Below are 22,897 nucleotides of genomic sequence, written 5' to 3'. Positions count from 1 at the left end.
ATCATAAGAAATTATAGTTTACTACTTTCAGAACGTCGAAAACATGAAGGATGGTTTGCTTTTTAGCTCTCAACAATGCTCTAAAACAAAAATGCCGGTAAAACATACACATTTTTTTCGATATAGAAAGTAATGTAGCCTAACATTTATTGAGAGATTAAATAAATAAGAGATAACATTGTTTATACTGTTAGCATTAGCAACAGGATTTCTCTTTGTCGCTCTCACATTTGCGATGTAACACATTCGTCCTGCAGAGCAACACTCAATACGAGCCAAATTATACGCAAGGAACGAAGTTAATATTTTTTTAAGTTTGAGTTACACCAATTGGATGCCGATTGTTACTCCAAACCGACTTCATTACAGCAGCAACAGACGCATTGGTGTTCGCCCATTACACAGCGAAATTTAATTGAACGATGCCACAGCAGCTTCGTCGTTCGGCAAATAACATTTTCAGTTCAACTTAAACTGGCGCCGGAAGTAGACGTGTAAATTAATGAAGTGCTACACAAGTGACGAAGCGCGTTAAATATTTATGAAGCGACGGTACATACAACATTGCAGTGTATTGTGGTTATAAATAAAATACATATTTATTTATATAATGCTCATTTTTTTATGTGCGTGTGTGTTAACTTAGCAATTGTGTGCTATTAAATAATTCTACGTCAACATGTTACTGAGCAACAGATAAAAATGTTCTTTATGAGCATTCATTTGAAATGTCCTTGAACTTTAAGAGGACAGCTGAGAATGCATTTTAAAGATAATTGATTCAGTTTAACGACATGCACATACATGTATAAGTTTACGTGTTACTTGATGGCAATCAAATGTTAGTTTGAAAGTGTTGAGATACGCTTAAGTGACCTCTGCTGGTCAGTCACGTCGCTGTTTGCTCGTTCGGTTGTGGTTGATAGTTGAAACATAAACTACAGTTACTTCGGTTTGTTAGTGCAATATTTATGTGTGAGTTTTATGTGCTATCAAAGCAAACAGCCAAAAGATATTGGTCCTCCATAAAGAAAAGTTTATATGATCAAGGCAAAGTGCAGGCAGTTAATGCAGCAACTGGTGTATACTGTAAGCTAGCGCTAGCCAGTCAACGGTAACCAATTACAAGTCATAGTAAAACTGTTATTCACGCCAACGTGCTTCGACACTTAAAATCATTAAATTTATTATATGGGCGATTCTTCGCGAGCTCTCAGTTTTACTAACCCAAAATTTTGGAAAAAAAAAATTCGATTTTCAACTATTTTCAATCATTTTTCTATGAGTTTTTATAGCTAAAAAATATTCCCAAAGTGCAGGAGCTACAGCTATTAATTTCTGTTCTTGATGCTGAAATCTGCCACGGTTGTGACATTACACTCGTGCCACGGTTGTGACATTTTGACAATAAATTGCTCATTAAAAAGAGCTTGTATGACTCGCAAGATTTTCCGCAAAATTTTAAGGTTACATCAGCAAACTTTAAAGAAAAGTGGTACAATAGACGGTGCTTAACTTAAAACTACAAAGATACAAGTGCCACGGTTGTGACACGATTTTTTGATACGTCCCGTTTTTCCAGTCCTTCAGTGTTTAAAAATGGATATTAGTTATCTTAAGACTGCAAACATTAACATGTAAATATGCGGGGACACTTGCTGATCAAAATTCACACTCACATGTCACAAACCAGTGTGCAATAAAGCAGTACCAACCTAACGATTTGAATAACATTTTTTACTCAAAAACTCATGGAAACTTTTCAAAATCAAATTACAAAGCGAAAACAGAAATTTTATCATTAAAACAACATTTAATATTGCAGATCAATTCAAATATTTAATATAATGACAGTTTATTACTCGTGTAATTAAAGATTAAAAATGTGGTTGTGACAATTTGTAGGGTATTATGAACTATAACTTCATAAAACTTATGATCAGTCAATAAAATTCAACATGAAACTTTAAAATAAACATTAGTTTAACTCAATTACATAATTTAATTCATAGAAAATGCTTTAATATATTTCAAATTTTGAAAAAACACAAAATTGTAAGCTCGCGGAGAATCACGCATATATGTATATATAAAAGAAGTGAAAGTGTTTGAAAAAAAAAAAAAATAATAATAATAATTATAGTGATAACCTTTTGCTCTCGCTGCCACGTACGTAAGCAAGAAAAGCAAAAGCACCTCATGTTTATTTGATTACAACATAAATTATACTTAAATACGTGTCACATACCAATGTCAAACTGCACATAAAAATGCTTCATTAGATTTTTCGGTTTAGCCTACATGCTACGTTGGAGATGCGGCCGTTAAAAAGTTGTTCGCCAAACTCCCAGTGTAGAATGAACTATTTAATCTATTAAATAGGAAAACATACATATTTAATTTTATTCATGTTCTATTTCCTATTTTAATAAAAATTTTTTTCAAACTTATTATTTTAAGAACTCAATTATTATGTTTTTCTAAGAGAAACTGAAAAGAAAGAGAGAAACATTTACTGGCTTATTGCGATGGTACCATTTCGAAAACCGCCACGAATTCATCATCAGGCAATTTCGTAATGTTATCAAATGTTTGGCGGCCACCGTGGTGTGATGATAGCGTGCTCCGCCTACCACATCATATGCACTTGGTTCGCACCCCGGGCAAAGCAACATCAAAATTTTAGAAATAAGGTTTTTCAAATAGAATAAAATTTTTCTAAGCGGGGTCGCCACTCGGCAGTGTTTGGCAAGCACTCCGATCGTATTTCTGCCATGAAAAGCTCTCAGTGAAAACTCATCTGCCTTGCAGATGCCGTTCGGAGTCGGCATAAAACATCTAGGTCCCGTCCGGTAAATTTTTAGAGAAAATCAAGAGGAGCACGACGCAAATTGGAAGAGAGGATCGGCCTTAGATCTCTTCGGATGTTATCGCGCCTTACATTTATTTTTATTATTTATCAAAGGTTTCACCGAGATTCGAACCGCGAATTACACGGTGAAACTGCAGTTGCCTTAACCACCAGGCTATTCTGCTTGTATTTGTTGCCTTGCTTAATTAAGTTTATTTCATTTCTACACTAACAACACAGTTTAGACAGTCTGGCTCGATATTAATTTGTGTGTATGTAGATTTGTTTTTTTTTTTAAGGGGCGTGGCACCGCCCACTTGTGATAAAATCAATTTTACAAATATTATTAATCATACTTAAATCGAAAATCGTTAAACCTATAGTAACAAAATTCAGCAGAGAGATTGCCTTTACCATAAGGAATGCTTTGAAGGAAAATTAATGAAATCGGTTAAGGACTATGCCCACTTTTATAAAAAATATTTTTAGAAGGGCCGTACACGAATAAGATAACATATATCTTTGCAAAAAAGAGCTTTATATCAATGGTATTTCACTTCCCAAGTGGATTTATAACAATAAATAGGACAAATTTCAAATTAAAAAAATGGGCGTGGCACCGCCCATTTATGACTAAGAAGTTTTCTATGTTTCGGGAGCCATAACTCGAAGAAAAATTTACATATCGTAACAAAATTGGGTAGATATATTTTCGTTATAGCAGGAAAAATTTCTGGAAAAAATGGACGATATCGGTTGAAGACCATGCCCACTTTTATATAAAGGATTTTTAAAAGGGTCGTCGACGAATATAATAAGCTACATCTTAGCAAAAAAGAGCTTTGTATCAATAGAATTGTACTTTCTAAATTGAGTTATAGCGATAAATTGGAAAACACTAAAATTTTTGAAAATTTTTTATATTTCGGGAGCCATAACTCGAAGAAAAATTAACATATCATAATGAAATTTTGTACACATATTTTCCTTATAGCAGAAAATATTTCCAGTAAAAATGGGCGGGATCTGTTAAAGACCACGGCAACTTAGATATAAAACAAGTTTAAGAGGGTCGTAGACTAGAATAATATGCTATAACTTAGCAAAAAATAGTTTTGAATCAATGTTATTTCACTTATCAAGTTATACTGTAAGAGGAAATGGGGAGAAATTTTTCTTTTAAACGGGCGGTGCCACGTGTTATGTAGAAAATTAATTTATCTGAAATGAAATGTACAATTGAAGCTCACGCTGAATATATCGCACACTATCTACAAAAGAATCACAACTTGAAAAAATGTAAATGTTCAGGAGAGAAGAAAAATCGTTTATGTGAAAATTTCTGTAATGTTATACTGAAATCCAGTTTTACAAAGAAGGGTACTTTCATTATAAAACGAATTTACGAAATTTTATTGTAATTATTTGTTTAGGGACAAAATATATAGCAATTTTGAATTATGACTATTTCTATGAAAACTTACTACTCGTACATTCACAATTATTTCATCAAAAAAGGCACGTTTCACAATAATACAAGCAACTTTACTCACTCTTTACGTATAAAAAGACACAATTTTAATTAATACACAACAAAGTTAAAAGTTTTTTGCAACAAGATAGTCAGAATTTAAAATAATACACTTTATGCGTAAAAAACTGTTCACTTGTTCTTAAGCACATTAACACAACTAAAAATAGTACTCTTTAGTTGATAGAGCGCAATCGATGCAATCAACACCAAAACTGGCTTAACGGTAATTTTCCAGTTAAAGAAGAAAATAATGACAACGAAATTTAAGGGGCAGTTAGAGATGTGTACTGTGAATTCGTTTATGGAAAAAAACCGATTTTGAAAAATTTTGAGTTGTGATGCTTTTGTAGTTAGTGTGCGATATATTGTTAGGTTTCACCCTCCATTAGACTTCCTTACTTGTTATACTGAAATTTCATAAAAACCGATGATACTTTGTGAGCAAATTGATAGTATTGCCATAACAAATTGGTAAAAATCCGATAAGAGGCCGACAATTTTTATAACACTCCGATTAAAATTCAGCTGATAACAAATCGACTAAATTTTGATACATTTTCGTTGATAAATCGATAAATTTTGGATAGAAAACCGATAACTCGTCTAATAAAAATCGATTGTACTTACTGTTTCTCAATATAATTTTATTTAAATTTATTTTAATAAAATTTTTATTTAATTTTTAATATTATTTAATTTTTCTTTATTTTATTTTTGTATTTTATTTTACTTTTTTCTATTTTTTTTTTTGTATTTAATTTAATTTTATTGTATTTAAATTTATTTTATTTTGTTTTTATTTACTGTGTTTATTTACTGTGTTACCGGTGTTAAGCTCATTAATTCTTAAAAATCTTAACACACCATTTAACATACAAACATATAATTTTATTTTATTTAATTTTATTTTAATTAGTTTTGTTTCCGTCCATTAATCGAATATTACAAATTTGTTAAGATAGAAGAAAATATGAGGAACAGCGAGAGCTGGGTACTGTGATAATATACGGACGATTTCTTGTGAATAGTTTTGATCTAGCAGGGACCCATTTAAATAGTTATTTTCTTTTTTGGTTTGAAAATATCGGGTCACAAAATTGTCCTAGTTGAAATTTCTTGAGATCCCGGGAACATAAATAGCATTTTATTGGCGAATAATTCATCTATGCTATTTTTCGGACTTTTATTTTGTAAGTTTGAAAACAAGAGTAAAATGTGGACTTTTAATTTTTAAGGACAGAATAAAAGTCCAGTGCTATAACGATGGAACGGCTTATCCAAATGAAACGATTTTTTTTCCAATAGATTCTTCTTACTGCCTTAATTTTAAACCTATATTGTCATTTGAAAGATTTTTGTTAATAATACCAGAAATTTGTCATAGGAAAACTAAAACCAACTCTCATAGTACTATACTTATCATTTTGCATAGCAAACTTTCGCCTAAAGTTTGATCCTCTTAAGGTATTGCATTAAAATCTTATACACCGCTTTTTGTTGAAACAAGAAGGATTCTTTATGAAGAAAAATATAATAAAATAAATAATGCATTTAAATACCACTTAAGGCTTTTTACTTCATATAACGAATGGATGATTAGGGTCCACGTCACCCAAACTGGAAAGCATCTGTCTTGTCAGAGCGACGCACTCGCAGAGAATGTGAACCGACATTTCATCCTCAAGCTTACAAGAGCGATAGATTTGTGTGTCGAATAGATCTTATTTACTTAGGTGATATCGTAGAATACAGTGTCCTGTATAGTACCAAGTAAACGTTCGTAGTTCCTGTTTGCTTAGGCTAATGAGTTTGGCTATTACTTCATTGCTGGCAGTATAAGCAATTAGCCTAACTTTCTTATTCTTAGTCTTCATATTGCAATGGGAATTTTTACAAAATCCGTCAACTAAACTGTTTTATTTTTTATTTTCCATATCTTGCGAAAAAACAATATGTGAAGATTTTGTCACGAACTTTTCACACTTTGTATGGAGGAAAATCTTAAACATCCTTCGGTTCTTAAGAGACACACAACTTGTACTTTGGTAGAGTGAAATAAAGTGAGCTGAAAACTGCATACTCAAAAAAATTAGACAGCTCCAAGTAAAACAGTTGACATTTTTGTGAAACTTTCTAGAATTTCTTCGAAATCGTTGACTTTAAAGGTTTTAAGCTCAAAATTTATAGAGGTTTATTCTAAAAATATCGAAAACAAATAAAAAGAAGATATGTTTTTATCATTCAGTACTAAAATTTTAAGATGTGCTCTATAAGTGTTAAGTGCATTCATTCTACGTCAAAAATTTGTCCTAACATAGTAACAAGCTTTCGTGTTGTACTCCCTTCTACTATAATATATTTTTATATCAAAGCCGACATTACGCTCCACCATTCGCTGCCCTTGTTGAAAAGTCATAAAAGTCATAAAAAAAAGTGAATACGGTAACATAATTTTAAATTATAAAAAAAAAACTTTAGCTTACTTACTTTACGTACCAAAAAGACTATAAAATGTCACTTACAAGTTGGCAAGGGAAACAGAGAAATAAATACATAAATTCGGCTTGGGGGAAAGGAACAAGAAAATGGGTAATAAAAGCAGCCAGCAGTAAATAACAACAACACTTGCTGACAAAGCAGTAAAAAATATAGAGAGAAATCTAGCAAGCTAAATGAAAAACATAGAATTGTAAACATTTCAAAATTTTGTTGTTGGTTTCTGAGAAATATCTTGCAACGAAACTCTCTAATATTTTCAGTTACGTATACGCAGTGTAGCTCCTGGTAAGAGGTAGAGACATTGAAAATAGTTCGTTCCATTTTTAATAAATTTTTTAGCGCGCATTGCTAATTAATTATGTTGGTTGAAATATATAGCAAGCTGCAATACTGTTTTGATAGTTTGAACTTATTTGATTGCTTTTCATTTTAAGAAGATGAGTTGTAAAAAATTGAAAGCTGTTGCTGAATAAATCAAATCAAACTCAAACAAAATAAACACAATGCAACAATTTCGGTTCATTGTCTGTAGAGTGAATAATTTCAAGCAAGAATTAACGATCAGTGCTTATTAACTTAGTGGGTACTTAACCTTCAAGCCGTCCAATAAGGTACTACAGACGCTTCTTCGCTCTGATAACTGACGCCAATTGGTAACAACAAAATAATTGAAATCATTTTCAATATGCTTCTTCAAACAAAATAGGTCAACACCTCATTCCTCTGTTTTCGTATGCGGGTTCTGAAAAATACTATCTTAGTCTAAGTGCCATCTTTTGTTCGTATAATATGACCTGCGCCGTTGTTGAGCCGCCTAATCTGATATTGTCATTATACGTGGCTCTGCACCATAATCCATAGCTCTGCACCACATAATAGGACTCCGCTCAGGAGGGACCATATATCTTCTCGGTTCGCTGTCTTAAAGGGATAGAAGGTGACGAAAAGGTCGATGAGTTGACAAAGGAGGGTGCAAAACCTGCTTCATCGACGGTATACGTCCCCATCCATTGGAGAGAAATTAAAAGAGTGCGGGCTGCTTTTTGAGCTTTTTAAGCTCATGTGCAAATATTGCGATATTAGACGCACAAAGTTGCTCATATCTCTGAAGAGAGAAGCCGCAAGTCTCACAATGGAGGTACTAACTGTACATTGCTGACACATTCAGTCCCTGTGGGGTCTTTGTTCATCGGTCAGTTCAACTCAACCTAACTAAACGTACCCGCAGACGTTGTCCTGCCATATATTTGAAGGCGTGCTTTCTTCCTGCTGTCACTCTATACCATGAAATAGACTATGAATTTAGTACTTCTTTTCCATTTCTCCTTATTATTCCTGTCCTTTCCTTATTCCCCATATCTCCACTTCATTGCAATTCTAAATTTTCCTCACACTACCAAGCCCATTTCCAATTACACTCCTACTCTCATTGTCGTTCCCACTCTTAATCCCTTCTGCAATCCCTTTATCATTCCTACATATCTAAATTACTTCATAGTATATGGAATTTATATACCAAATATTGGATACGCCTTTAACAAATTACGGAGATATTGCGAGTTTACATTTGCACTCCACTCCACTCCCACTCTTACTCCCACACCACTCCCATCCTACTCCCAATTCCACGCCTTCTACCTCTCCCACTTAAATTGTCTCATATATAGAATCTACATACGTATAAAATATTGGATTCTGTCCCCAAATTATTAGGGAGATATAGCGATTTAAGTATTTGTTTCACTCGCACCCGCATTCCCCCACCCATGGGGCTTCCACTCCCAATCCCTCTAATTTTTCGGCTTAAATAATCTCATATATACAATTTCAATGTAAAATATTGTATACTCCCTTAAGACAATTATATAGGTAAACCATGCTTGAATTTTTTTATCACTTGGCACTCCCAATTTCACACACTCTATCCCTTCCACCTAAATGAATATATAGACCAAATATAACGAATACAATTTTTTTGTTTCACTTCCACTCTATCCTAAATGTACAATAATGCTATCGTGCGATTTTCTGAGAGGCTCAAAAAAGGTATTAATGACTGCCCACTTTTCCCAAATTCTATACAGACTCATATAAAGGTTAATTATCAAATGGTTAGAGTCAAACAGACTCGGAATTTAGACAATATGAAAAGATGTGGGCATGGCACCGCCCACCTTTCCAAAAATTAAATAGAAAAATCGGAGTGATAATTCAGCGGAAAGCTCTTTTGAAATCTGTCCACGATTTTCTAATTTTTCAAAAGGCTTTAAAACATATCTATATACTTGTTTTGTTATGGTATGAATGTTGGAGTTTCGAGTTCAGTACTCAGCTTCCGAGAAACTAGCTGAAGAAATAGTGAAATTCAGAAACATGTCCTAGTAACAATCACCGTTTTTAAACTTTGCAATTTTGCTCTAATATCAATAACAAAACAATTGTATAAAGCAATATGAGTAAGTCTCGGTAATTAAATACAGATTATATTCGTTTTATTTTGCTAAATTTCTGACGGGGTCGATAATTGATGTATATTGATCACCCGTTGTGAAAATTTATTTTCTTTATCTCTTACTTTAAGAAATTAACATATATGTCTTAAGAGCAAAGGAAGGGGAGGGATAAGTTGAATAGTGTATGTAAAATATATATAAAAATTGGTATTCCACAGCATTCTTGCCATTTTAGCTTTTTCAAGCTAGATTTAGCTTTTTTTCTGCAGTTAGCTTGAAACTTTGCGATTTAGCTTTAAGCTTTTTTTCAGCTTTTTTAGAAATTTTTTAGCTTTTTTCAAAATTTTAGAAAACCTAGATAAACAGTTTTGTGTAGATTCAATTTTGAGAACATTAAATTAATTTGAGCTAAGCGCTTCCGCGCGAAATTGAATTTTTGATTTCGGAAACATTTAACTGGGTTTCTAAGTCCACATGTAGACAAAAGAGCTATGCAATGACACATATGTATATGCTGCGTAAAACGACGGACTCGGCACGTTGCAAATTTCATCCACACGGATGGGATAACTCCTTGTTTTCTGTACTTATGTCAACAGGCATAATATTTATTTGAAAGATACCGTTGCGTGAAGGGCTTATAGCTCATATAAAGTAAAGCTTACGTAAGGAATTATTATAAGCCATAAGGTAGAATATAACAACTTTATTATAATGCTTATGGCCCAAGATAAATGAGGCTTACTTACATAAGGCCTTATTAAAAGAAACTACTTGCTGTCTTATGACCTTTTTTATAAGGCTTATATATAGCCCACACAAAATCAGGTTTATATAAAATGTTATAATAAGGAGGTTGAATAAGGTTTGGTGTATCATAGTACTACTTTATTATAAGTTTTATTGCACATAAGAAATTACTTGGCCTTATAATAAGACACTATCTGACTTAAGATTGCTTTCTACATATTCATAATAACTTATTTAAAAACTTTATTCAACCGTGGGTCACTCATCGGCTGTTATTCGGCCAGCCCAGAAAGTGTCATGAAAATAAATAAAAAATAAATGTAAGGCACTATAACCTCCGAAGAGATCTAAGGCCGAGCTTCTCTTCCAATTTGCGTCGTGCTCCTCTTGATTTTCTCTACAAATTGGCCGGACGGGACCTACATGTATTATGCCGACTCCGAACGGCATCTGCAAGGCAGATGAGTTTTAACTGAGAGCTTTTCATTGCAGAAATACACCCGGAGCGCTTGCCAAACACCGCCGAGGGGCGACCCCGCTTAGAAAAATTTTCTGCTAATTGAAAAACCTTATTTCTAAAATTCTGATGTTGCTTTGCCCGGGATGCGAACCCAGGGCATACGGTGTGACAGGCGGAGCACGCTACCATCACACCACGGTGGCCGCCATGTAATGAAAATACTTCCTCTTAAAATTCATTATCGTTTGGAGTCGGTGTAAAATATATACCAAAAACTTGAAAAGAGGTTCTAAGATAGTGTAGTGTAGGTAGAGTTTATACCTTTCATGGGTTCTTTAAAAGGACAAAAGTAGATTTCTTTGTTGAAAATAGTTTTATCGGCGTTCAAACATATTACGAAAACTTATAGACCATAGTGGATTTTACTTATCACCAGCTGACACGGCAAGCGTTGTTTTGCCAAAAACAGTATTTCGATCTAATATTTTTTTAGTTCAACAGAAATAACAACTTACCATTAGAGTATAGGGTTGTACTTATAATCGAAAACGTTGTAGACAATGAAAGTATACTTTATTTAACAAATATAATTTAAATGGCGACTCTTAGTAACCATTGAAACGTTGTTATTAATATGTGTAAAGCTCTTATATATATTAGATTTTTACTTATATATGAGTAACTATTATTTTTATGTTACGCATGTATACTAGGCTGCGTCGATTTATTAACCGATATCGCGCCATCGATTTTTCGATAGGATTAGATAGAGGATAGAAAACCCAAAAAATATTTTTTTTTTTTTTTTTCAAAAAACCATTGTAAAAACGTTGCCGATAACAGTTGTTTAAAAAAAATATTTTTTCGGTTTTGGGGAGTGTTTTGGTTGAAAAATTGCATTTTTTTGCAGGCTAGAAAATAATTTTTTTGGGTATGCGTAGTGGAACTTTTTTTTCCTGAGCCCAAATCCTATCGAAAAATCGATGGCGCAATATATGTCAACTTTCGTACATACAAATCGACCCTGGTTAATGCATACGCACTGTTAGCGTCACTGTATCAGACCTACCCGATATGACACCCCTTTCATTTGATACTCATGTCGTAAAAATCCATTCGCTGGTAGCCCTAGTCAATATTAAGGTCTATTCCCCGGCAACGGATTGAGATGTGATCCACCCAATAAAGTTGAATTAACTTACCGGGCAGGTAAACTATTCCTCACTTTAAAGTCAACTTTAACGATTTTCGTTTTCTCATATGCACTGTAAAATGAAGATTGCATTTCATTTAGATTTAGCAACGTCAGATTAAAACTGAAATACGTTCACATTAAAAGTGTGCTACTTTTTTTGTTGTATGCTTTTAAGCTTGACATGATATGCTTCAATTAAAACCTAAGTAAAAAATATGTTGCGGCTGCACCTAATAAGTCGCCGCTACTTTTCGCAGCTATGAAAAACGCAAAGTGCGGCGGGGATATTCAGAGCATGCCAGACATTGTTGTCACTTTGTGAAAAATTGGTAAATTTATAACGAAACAAGTAAGGAAGGCTAAATTCGGGTGTAACCGAACATTACATACTCAGTTGAGAGCTATGGAGACAAAATAAGGGAAAATCGCCAGGTTGGAAAATGAACCTAGGGTAACCCTGGAATGTGCTTGTATGACATGCATTGTATTTTGTATTGTATTGCATTTTACTAACATTTTCTAGATGCATACTTATTAAACTAAGATTAAAATATTACATTAAATAATTTCAAATTACTATGCAGCATAGGAAAAGTATATGGCATGTTTTATATTAAAGTTTAACATAGTTCTAAACAGGGATGCACCTTAACGTTAAGCTAATCGTTTATCAAAAAATTTCCACCGTTTCCGTTGCAACACTTCGAAATATTATCGATAAAGAAATTATCAAGATAAATTGTATCTCGTTTTTAACCGAAACGAAAAGCTTTCGTTAACGTTAAAAACGTTAACAAAAACGTGATACTTTATGTTTGAATTGTGCTGGCAATGCTATAGCCATGGTGAAGCCGTAAGGTGGCAACAACGAGCGCACATACACACACAAACTCTATGTAATTTGTTTGTGTAATTCGTTGGTGGTAATGTCAAAAATACTCTGAGAAATGTTTGTACTGTCAAAATTCATGAGAAAAGTTGCAATCAGCTTGGCTAATGCTTTCACCTTTAATGACTCCGCCATCAATCAGCTTTGCCAGCATAGTTTGAAATTAATAATCAACATAAACGATTTGATTTCGTTTTGATATGGCAGAAAACGAAACGAAATCATTTCGTTAATTTGACGATCTTAACGTTAATAAACGAAACGAAATGACTTCGTTTCGTTTATTAACGTTGATTATCGTAACGAAATGATATCGTTTCGTTGGTTAAGCATGCCTGGTTCTAAATGCCAGTCCTAGCTTTGGTATATTGATTTGTGTGGGGTGTACAAAAATAAAAATATCATAAAGAGTTTAAGTTATACATTAAATTAAATCATCAAAGATATAAAAGAGAATCAATACTAAATATTTGCAGCTTCCTAAGGTAGGTACGGTTTATAGGGTCGTCCTCAGCATCATTTCTAATTCAAAGTGATTATAACCAAAAAGATACAGCTTAACTTCTTTTTTAAATAAATTGATATTTCTTATTACCTGTACAATGGCAGTACGAGAGTTGAAAAATGTGCACGACGTGTATGTGTAAAAACTTCTAAATTGCAACGTCCTAGTATGCGGAATTTGTACCATCCGAAGTAGATTTCTTCGTAAGTTGTAGACTTCCGAAGGAAAGCTTTCCAGGTAGCCACATCGTATAAAGAATGTTTTTAAAACTTTATAAAGATAGAGATGTCGACACGGAAATATATCTAGTTTCCTAAAATATAGCATAGAGTGAGACCTATAAGTTGCACTACAGATTCGCCTTATAGCCCCCTTTTGAATTGTTACTGCTGACAGCTTATTAGTCGAAGCGCCGCCCCAGCATGTGATACCATATTGCAGTTTAGATTGAAATATTCCGTAGTAAACTGTTTTTAGAGTGTATATTGAACATAACTTTTTCAGACGATAAAAGTGACGAGTGGTATATAGAAAGTATTTTTTAGAGCATTAATGTGCTCAGACCAACTCAAGCAGTTGTCTATTATAATTCCTAGGTATTTGAAATTCTCAACAACTTCAACCTTGAAGCTGCTTTCACTACAGTTCCTATTACAATCAAAAGTTCTCATCGCGTCACTTTGAGTGCACGCTATATGGTGCATGTTAAAACGAGAGCACACTGCGGAGTGAAATATGACATCATAACTTGGTTGTTCTTTGAGAACATGACTGAAATACATAAATCTAGTCTTACTACTTACAATCAGTTTGTGCGAAGCGAACCAGGTTCGTAACAAATGTATATCATGGTTAATGTCACATGTTAATTCAAAGTAATTCGGTGTACTGTACGCAATAGCAAGATCGTCTGCAAAGGCAGTGGCCTTGCCTCTCAATGGAAGCTTAAATGTAGAATTAATATAGACCAAGAACAATATTGGACCAAGAACTGAGCCTTGGGGAACGCCCAAATTAACAAGCTGTAAGCTACTGTAGCTACATTCTACTTTAACTGTTTGTGTTATGCCTGATAGATACGATTTAAGCCACTTATGCATAACACCGCGGAATCCTGCACTATATAGTTTATCCAATAGTACACCCATATCGATCATATCAAAAGCTTTTGTTATGTCCAGAAAGAGACCAGCGCAACTCTTTTTTCATCCAGGGTTTTGTAGACGTTGGTGCAAAAATCCAGCAGAGCGTCTTCTGTTGATAGGTCAGAACGAAAGCCAAGCTGCATGGAGCTAAAAAAGCTCGCTTTATTTAGAAAATTAACAATTCTGGTTTTAACAGCCTTTTCAAAAACTTTAGATATGGCCGAGAGCAGTCAGATAGGTCTATAATTATTAACATCTTTTTTATCCCCTTTTTTCAAGATCGGAATTACAATCGCACATTTGAACACATCGGGAAAAATACCCTGAGTAATGCTGGTGTAGAATAAGTATATCAGTACATCAACCACATTAAAATATATCTTGTTTAAAATTAAATTGGAAATACCATCCTCACCGCATGAAGTAGAGATTTTTAAGGTTTTTATAATGCTTATAATTTCGAAACCTGTGATAGGGTCAAAAAAGAAGCTATTTCGAGCATCTTGGCCCGATGGTAAATGGGTCGCAAACCGACAATTGCAGTTAGTTAATACGGTGTTCCCAACCATTGTAAAGTGCGTGTTAAGTTTATTAGCTATTTCCACACCATACGTAATCGACTGACTTCCAGCTTGCAATACTATTCGCTCATTATCTTTTTCACCGTTTCGATTAAGAAGCTTATTGACAACTTCCCATTCTTTTTTAATATTACCAAGTGCTGAATTAAACTTGTTTCGAAAGAAGTTTTCCCGCGTCAGTCGTATGGCCTTATTGGTGCTATTACTTATTTTGTTGTATCTAGTGCGGAGCCTTCTATTACTAGGATGCTTAGCACACTTTTTACTTAATTGGTTTTTGAGCTTTATTTTCTGTAGGAGATCCCGAGTAATCCAAGTCTAAGTCTAACATTTTTTTTTACGATTATAGAAGGTATTAAAGAGTATTTTAAAAGGCAGTGGGCCATAGTTCTATAGGTGGACGCCATTTAGGGATATCAACATAAAGGTGGACCAGGGCTGACTCTAGAATTTGTTTGTACGATATGGGTATCAAACGAAAGGTGTTAATGAGTTTTTAAAAGGGCGTGGGCCTTAGTTCTATAGGTGGAAGCCTTTTCGAGGTATCGCCATAAACGTGGACCAGGGGTGAATCTAGAATTTGTTTGTACGATATGGGTATCAAATGAAATGTGTTAATGAGTTTTTTAAAAGGGTGTGGGCCTTAGTTCTATAGGTGAACGACTTTTCGAGATATCGCCATAAAGGTGGACCAGGGGTCACTCTAGAATTTGTTTGTACGTTATGGGTATCAAATGAAAGGTGTTAATGAGTATTTTAAAAGGGAGTGGGCCTTAGTTCTATAGGAGGACTCCTTTTCGAAATATCGCCATAAAGGTGGACCAGGGGTGACTCTAGAATTTGTTTGTACGGTATGGGTATCAAACGAAAGGTGACAATGAATATTTTAAAAGGGAGTGGGCCTTAGTTCTATAGGTGGACGCCTTTTCGTGATATCGCCATAAAGGTGGACCAGGGGTGACTCTATAATGTGTTTGTACAATATGGGTATCAAATTAAAGGTATTAATGTGATTTTAAAAGGGATTGGTGGTAGTTGTACATGTGAAGGCGTTTTCGAGATATCGATCAAAATGTGGACCAGGGTGACCCAGAACATCATCTGTCGGGTACCGCTAATTTATTTATATATGTAATACCACGAATAGTATTCCTGCCAAGATTCCAAGGGCTTTTGATCTCGCCCTGTAGAACTTTTTCATTTTCTTCTACTTAATATGGTAGGTGTCACATCCATTTTACAAAGTTTTTTCTAAAGTTATATTTTGCGTCACTAAGCTAATCCAATTACCATGTTTCATCCCTTTGTTCGTATTTGTTATAGAATTATGACCTTTTTTTCATTTTTCGTAATTTTCGATATCGAAAAAGTGGGCGTGGTCATAGTCGGATTTCGGACATTTTTATAACAATACAATGTGAGTTCAGATAATTACGTGAACTGAGTTTAGTAAAGATATATCGATTTTTGCTCAAGTTATCGTGTTAACGGCCGAACGGAAGGGCAGACGGTCGACCGTGTATAAAAACTGGGCGTGACTTCAACCGAATTCGCCCTTTTTCACAGATATAAGTTACCATCCTATAATCTAAGCCCCTACCAAATTTCACAAGGATTGGTAAATTTTTGTTCCACTTATGTCATTAAAAGTATCCTAAACAAATTTAATGAAAAAGGGCGGTGCCACGCCCATTTTGAAATTTTCTTTTATTTTTGTATTTTGTTGCACCATATCATTACTGGAGTGGAATGTTGACATAATTTACTTATATACTGTAAATATTTAAAATTTTTTGTTAAAATTTCACTTTAAAAAAAATTTTTTTAAAAGTGGGCGTGGTCGTTCTCCGATTTTGCAAATGTTTATTAAGCATACATATAGTAATAGGAGTAACGTTCCTGCCAAACTTCATCACGATATCTTCAACGACTGCCAAATTACCGCTTACAAAACTTCTAAATTACCTTCTTTTAAAAGTGGGCGGTGCCACTACTATTGTCGAAAATTTTACTTATTTTCTACTCTGCGTCATAAGTTCAACCAACCTACCAAGTTTCATCGCTTTATCCGTCTTTGGTAATGAATTATCGCACTTTCAGATTTTTCGAAATTTTCGATACCGAAAAATTGGGCGATATCGTTCATTTTAAATAGCGATCTGAGATGAGTGCCCAGGAACCTACATACCAAATTTCATCAAGATACCTTAAAATTTATTCAATTTATCGTGTTAACGGATGGACGGAAGGACGGACGGACGGACAGACATGGCTCAATCAAATTGTTTTTCGATACTGATGATTTTGATATATGGAAGTCTATATCTATCTCGATTCCTTTGTACCTGTACAACCAACCGTTATCCAATCAAAGTTAATATACTCTGTGAGCTCTGCTCAACTGAGTATAAATAAAAGCAAAGTTTGCTGCTTATAAAGTCCTAAAGTCCTTGAATTTAAGTATATATTTAGAATTTAATATTATAAGCGTCAAAAATTTGTTTTTTTTTTTTTTTTTGCATATTTGGGGTTGCCCTAGTATTGAGTCCTGTGAAACTGTATCAATACCATACATTATGTCTATCCCAGGCAATCCGGAAGTTTTAAAATTGTTAGGTTGATTGATACTATATCTGTGTTTCCATCCTATCATATTTAGAACACGCCAATTGTATACTCAAACAATTATATCGCTGCCTTGGTTTTAAACACATTTTCTTATACTAAAACATCGCCCTCGTATTCTGGAATATTAGTCATACTTCCTAATTCTTAAAGTGTTTGATGTTTGATATGCCAGTTGAATCAGCGCTCACCTGATAATTTTAGGTTTCTAAACGTTTTCCGAAGAATTCGTTAAGTCACTAGTGCACGCCCCGAAATTTCCGATTACACTCTTACAACAAAGTACCCATTGAAATATAGAACGTGTTTAACATTTCACACAGCATAATCAAATCATAAACGTTTATTTGAGTTTACGTAAAATAAACAAGTAAAACATTTTAATTACATTAAATCACGCACATTTTGCAACATTATCCAACTCGTTCAATACGTATGTATGTACAAACATATGTTCCAGTATGTACTAACTAAATTATTTATAGTACTTTGTTTACTAATGCTTAACTGAGTATTTAAAGTTTGCACAGAATATCAAATACAATATTTTTAACGAAAATAGTTTGAAACACTTTTTTTTACTTTTAAAGTAAATGACCTACATAGCAATTTAAGATTATAAGATTTTAAACAATTCTGCATTAAACTCCGATGCCTTCTTTTTTGTGTTCGTAGCCGGCGGTCACGATGTCAGGCAAGTTTAGTGGATGCAAGTAGTGTGAATGCTCATCAAACTGATGTTTCAAGAAAGACAAGAAAACTTCAGAAACAAAATTTCATCTGCTTATAGGGTGTGATTTTTGTTCATCTAGAGAGGACTTAGCTTTTGAATTATTTACATTATTCCGTGCAGCACTTGTTGAAAAAAGTTACTCTCCGTTTGATTCCCTTATAGACGAAGTCTTTCATAATCTCCAACGTAAATCAAACAATAGTGAGGTGGCCGTCAAAGTACGAACGCACCGACTTCTTCTCGGTTGACAGTAGGTACTTCGTCTTTTCCACACTTAAGGCATGACCCACTTTTTCGCCATTTCATCTAGTCTACAGAAGGCAGAATCAAAGTTGTGAATATCATCAGCGAACGTCAGTAGTTGTATGTTCTAATATAGTTTTTGCCCTCGTGGTTTAGATCTGGTATTAAAATTATATTTTGGTGCATCAGGCAAATGAAATCGCATAATTTGCAGTTGCTCCGTTGCTTTGGAATTGTCTGGAGAGGTTCCTTACATTCCTAAAGTAGCTGGTGGTGTTGCTCTTTGTTTAGGTAAATTCTTATAAATTTTAAGGACAATTTTTTCTGACTATCGGTTAACAAAAAAAAATAAATATCGTGTAAAAGTTTAGTTATCAGTTTTGTACTCCGTTGGACCAATTTGAACTTTACTTTCAACATTAAATATGCTGACTCCGTTGTCGTTGGCTCGTCTTTGGGGATTGTCTTTCAATTAGATTTTAATGTTGCAATATGAAACTGTGCCCACTCCGAACAACTCAGAAGATAATTTATCGTTTTCCTGCGCTAGGTATTCCTAAGGAAACTATGTACCTTTTTGTCAGTATTCGACTTTTCCTTTTCGTCACTTTTCAATGATAAAGATGTAAGTTATCAAGCTCGGCATATAGGTGAAGCAGAATTTTCAATAAGCTGTCTATTCTCTAAGAAGATTCTGAACTGGAATTTTAGGCTGTTTCATTGTGAAACAATAAAAAATTCCGTCTCTTGTACCTGTTCTCTAGCCATTAGCCACGGCCTTTATGGGATAAGAGAATTCTCTTCCAAAATATCATATACTGCGTTTATACTTGCCGGGACTTAAACCCAGCTCATGAATACGAACGCATCGAGATATTTATGAAAATCGTACCATACGGCGGAATCTTGGGATCAATTAGACCATCCACCAAGCTGTAATCGTAACACCTCATAGGCAGTTGGTTAACCGATGACAATGCCTTTAGTAAGAGGACATATTCCAAAGATTGCGCTCAGGTCGTGATATTAAGAAATTTCATACAATACGGCGGAATTTTAGCGATTAAGAAGTTTGGTTCCGAGTTCCATACATATTGGGAAAAAGTGACGCTAGGTTTCGCACGGTTTTGGACATTTCGAAAAATCGTACGGATAGGGCGGAATCCTGTGATCAATATTTTTCAGTGAGCTAAAACTTGATACGTAATTGAGAGCCCGATAAGAAAATATTTAATAATCAGAAAAATTAAGAAATCACTACCTTTAGGTGTAATATATTTATGGCGTCTTCTTTTCTGAAAGCAGTTTCAGCCAGTTTGTTTTTCTTAGCTCTGTCATAAGTCTGTGTGTTCCTTTCACGAAGTATTTTCACATAATAACAAAGGGTGTCCCATTGCCTAAAAAGATAGTCTTTTGGATAGTGCCAGTTAACTAGTTTAAAAGTCCAGTATAAGGGTAAATTTTTTTCCAGAAAAGAAACCTCCATTAGAAATTCCTTACCAAACAGTGAATTCTTGCTATAAAGTTTCAAAGAACTTGCCATTGAGGTAGAAATTTTAAATATCGCACATAGTTCACGGCGCCTAAACAAAGCAACAAAAGGAAACATATTCACTAGCTGGCACGCGGGTCATTATAATAACAGATATCGAATATTTTGATAGGTTTTTATGTAACTTTCTAGAGACCTAGAGGCCTGACACATATTCTGTGGCCAAAGAGGGAGCTCACCGATCAAAGTATTTGTCAAATAGTACGAAAGCAAGACCTAGGTAACAAGTAAGAAAGTCAAAGTTCGGGTGGAACCAAACATTTCCCTTGAAACGCCGTTTAATAGTGTAATACGGCTGTGCAATAATACATATATGGTTCTATTCTGAACTCATTTTCGTTCAAAAGAAGAAAAAGGATACAGAGTTGTAGCTATACAAAAAATCTTTATGCCAAATTTCGTTCGGATTGGGAGGTTTTTGTTCGTCTTATGATACTAAATGCATTTTGGAAATAATACCAAAAAAAGGGGCGGGTCAGGCCCATCTTCAAAATTTTTTTAAGTTTTGTTCTTAGCTCAACCATACCACTATTGGGTAGACCAGTAAAATGTGGTTAAAACCATAGAGTTATTAAAGACTTTGTTAAGGTTAGACATTTAGGAAAACTGAGCGTGGTCTTTAATCGATTTTGATTATCTGCACTCAGTCTATATAATTTGGCAAGGATAGTGCCTCTGCCAAATCTCAATTTAATATCTCTAACGGCTAGTGATTTAAGGCTTGTTAAACTTGAAAATTTTCTTCTTCTAAATGTGGGTGGTATCACGCACATATTCCAAAATTTTTTGGAGTATATGTTTTGCGTCATAAAACAAATCCACCGAACAAATTTCATTAGCCTAGCGGTATTCGTTTTGGAATCATCTCAATTTTTCCATTTTTTTAATTTTCGATATCGAAAAATCGGGCGTGGTTATCCTCCGATTTTGCTCATTTTCAACACCAATTTATTCCGAGTCCAGATTACCCGTATACTGAATCTTATGAAGATACCTCGGTATATGCTCAAGTTATTGTGTGAACGGACGGACAGAAATAAGGACGGACGGACAGACGGACAGACGGATTTGGCGTAATCATTTTTTTCGATACTGATGATTTTGATATATGGAAGTCTATATCTATCTCAAAGAGAAAAAAGAGAAAAGTTCTTCGAAAGATTTATGGACCTCTACGCGTTGGCGATGGCGAGTACCGAAGAAGATTTAATGATGAGCTGTACGAGCTATACGCAGACATCAACATAGTCCAGCGAATTAAAATGCAGCGGCTGCGCTATATAGGCCATGTTATGCGAATGAAAGATGATGATCCGGCCAAGAAAGTGTTTCTATTGTAACCCGCCTAAGGAAGCAGAGGTAGAGGGCGGCCCCCACTCCGTTGGGAGGACGAGGTGGAAAACGATTTAAACTCCCTTGGTGTGACCAATTGGCGCCGGTTGGCGGAGCGAAGGAGCGACTGGCGCGCCTTGTTGGACGGCCGTAACCGTTTAGACGGTTAAGCGCCAATTAAGTAAGTAAGTAAGTAATATCTATCTCAATTCCTTTATACCTGTACAACCAACCTTTATATAATCAAAGTTATAATACAAGAACAAGTACTGCTGGTAAAAAAAAATATATATTTTTAAACACTTCCTTTATATAAATGGATTAAAACTCAGAGAGTAATATGTCCTTGATACAGATATAATATTGATGATATTAGATCTAGAAATTTTAGCAATGGCTATTAAAGCCCGTCTAGAAAAATCGCAGCAAAGAAGACTCTAAACTTTTTTAGATTGCACACTGCCTTTATGATAAGATTTGTTCTGATAAACTTTTTCTTTTTAAATTTAAAAATCCAAAATTATCAACATTAGGTCTACGTCACATTTCCGCAACGTTTTAATCTATTTGTTAACACGCTTATATTAGCTTCATTTATATATATGCTTGTTTGTAACTCTCTAGGCTAGGCGATCAAAGGATGGTTGGACCCATCTAGCGGCAATAAGTGAAGACTCGCCGCAGTGGTTAAATAACACGCCGCAAAACGAGTTGTGCTTAATAGCGTAGACACAAACCTTTGTGTTACGGTGCTATCAACATGAAACATCTAAGTGGATTGTATATATTAAGACAGCACTATACTTATATAAAGAAAGTGCTTAAAAATTTATTGTCATCTTTTTATTATTTTTTTTACCCTAAGCTTATTAGTCGGAAAGGGGGATTACAACTCCTTATACATTATTTTATCATAATTCTAAAATATTTACAACAGCGAAATAAATACGATTTGAACCCGCGATCTACCGTGGTCATCTACTCTACACATTTAAAAATGTGTTTGAAAGCAATTTGTTCACACAGTCATTAAGAAAAGAATCAAATTACAGATAAATATTGAAGCAAAACAAGTAAGGATGGGGCTGTTTCGGCTGTGCCGAATCTTCATAGCTTTCATGAATGGGGCTGAACAATAATCTTATCCCGTTCGTAATCTTCAAATAAGCGCATGTATAAGATAAGATATATATGGTGAACAGATGTACATACCTAAACGATTTTTAAGATAAATATAAAATAAAAAATGGCAAAAAACCCCTTATCTGAACGATCTGTTGTATGGGATATATATTATATATAGCTCCGATCGAAATGATTTTTACAGGAAATCTTCTATGATATATTAGAATATATGCCACCAAGTTTCACGTTTTTTTTATTTGAAACTAAGGGAGAAATGGCTAAAAATCTTTCTATCTGAACGATCGGTTGTATGGGATATATATTATATATAGCTCCTATCGAAATGATTTTTACAGGCAATCTTCTATGATATATTAGAATATATGTCACCAAGTTTCACGTTTTTTTTATTGGAAACTAAGGGA

General features: G+C 34.3%; 1 protein-coding gene across 4 annotated transcripts in view; it reads left to right on the top strand.

Moving 5' to 3' along the window:
- Positions 1 to 481: 481 nt before the first annotated feature.
- DIP-delta (Dpr-interacting protein delta) overlaps positions 482 to 22,897 on the top strand; it is a 66,222-nt gene continuing 43,806 nt past the window's right edge. The window contains exons 1-2 of one of the 4 annotated variants that reach the window (XM_067791334.1): positions 497 to 579; positions 2,061 to 2,173. The gene's annotated coding sequence lies outside the window, so the exon portion shown is untranslated. Of the gene's footprint in view, positions 580 to 2,060; positions 2,174 to 22,897 lie in introns of all 4 variants that reach the window. The other 3 variants (XM_067791333.1, XM_067791336.1, XM_067791335.1) reach the window with 3 other exon arrangements.

The sequence above is a fragment of the Eurosta solidaginis genome, chromosome 5, assembly GCF_040869045.1.
Source record: "Eurosta solidaginis isolate ZX-2024a chromosome 5, ASM4086904v1, whole genome shotgun sequence".
Taxonomy (NCBI): domain Eukaryota; kingdom Metazoa; phylum Arthropoda; class Insecta; order Diptera; family Tephritidae; genus Eurosta; species Eurosta solidaginis.
This window is presented reverse-complemented; position numbering and strand designations above follow the sequence as displayed.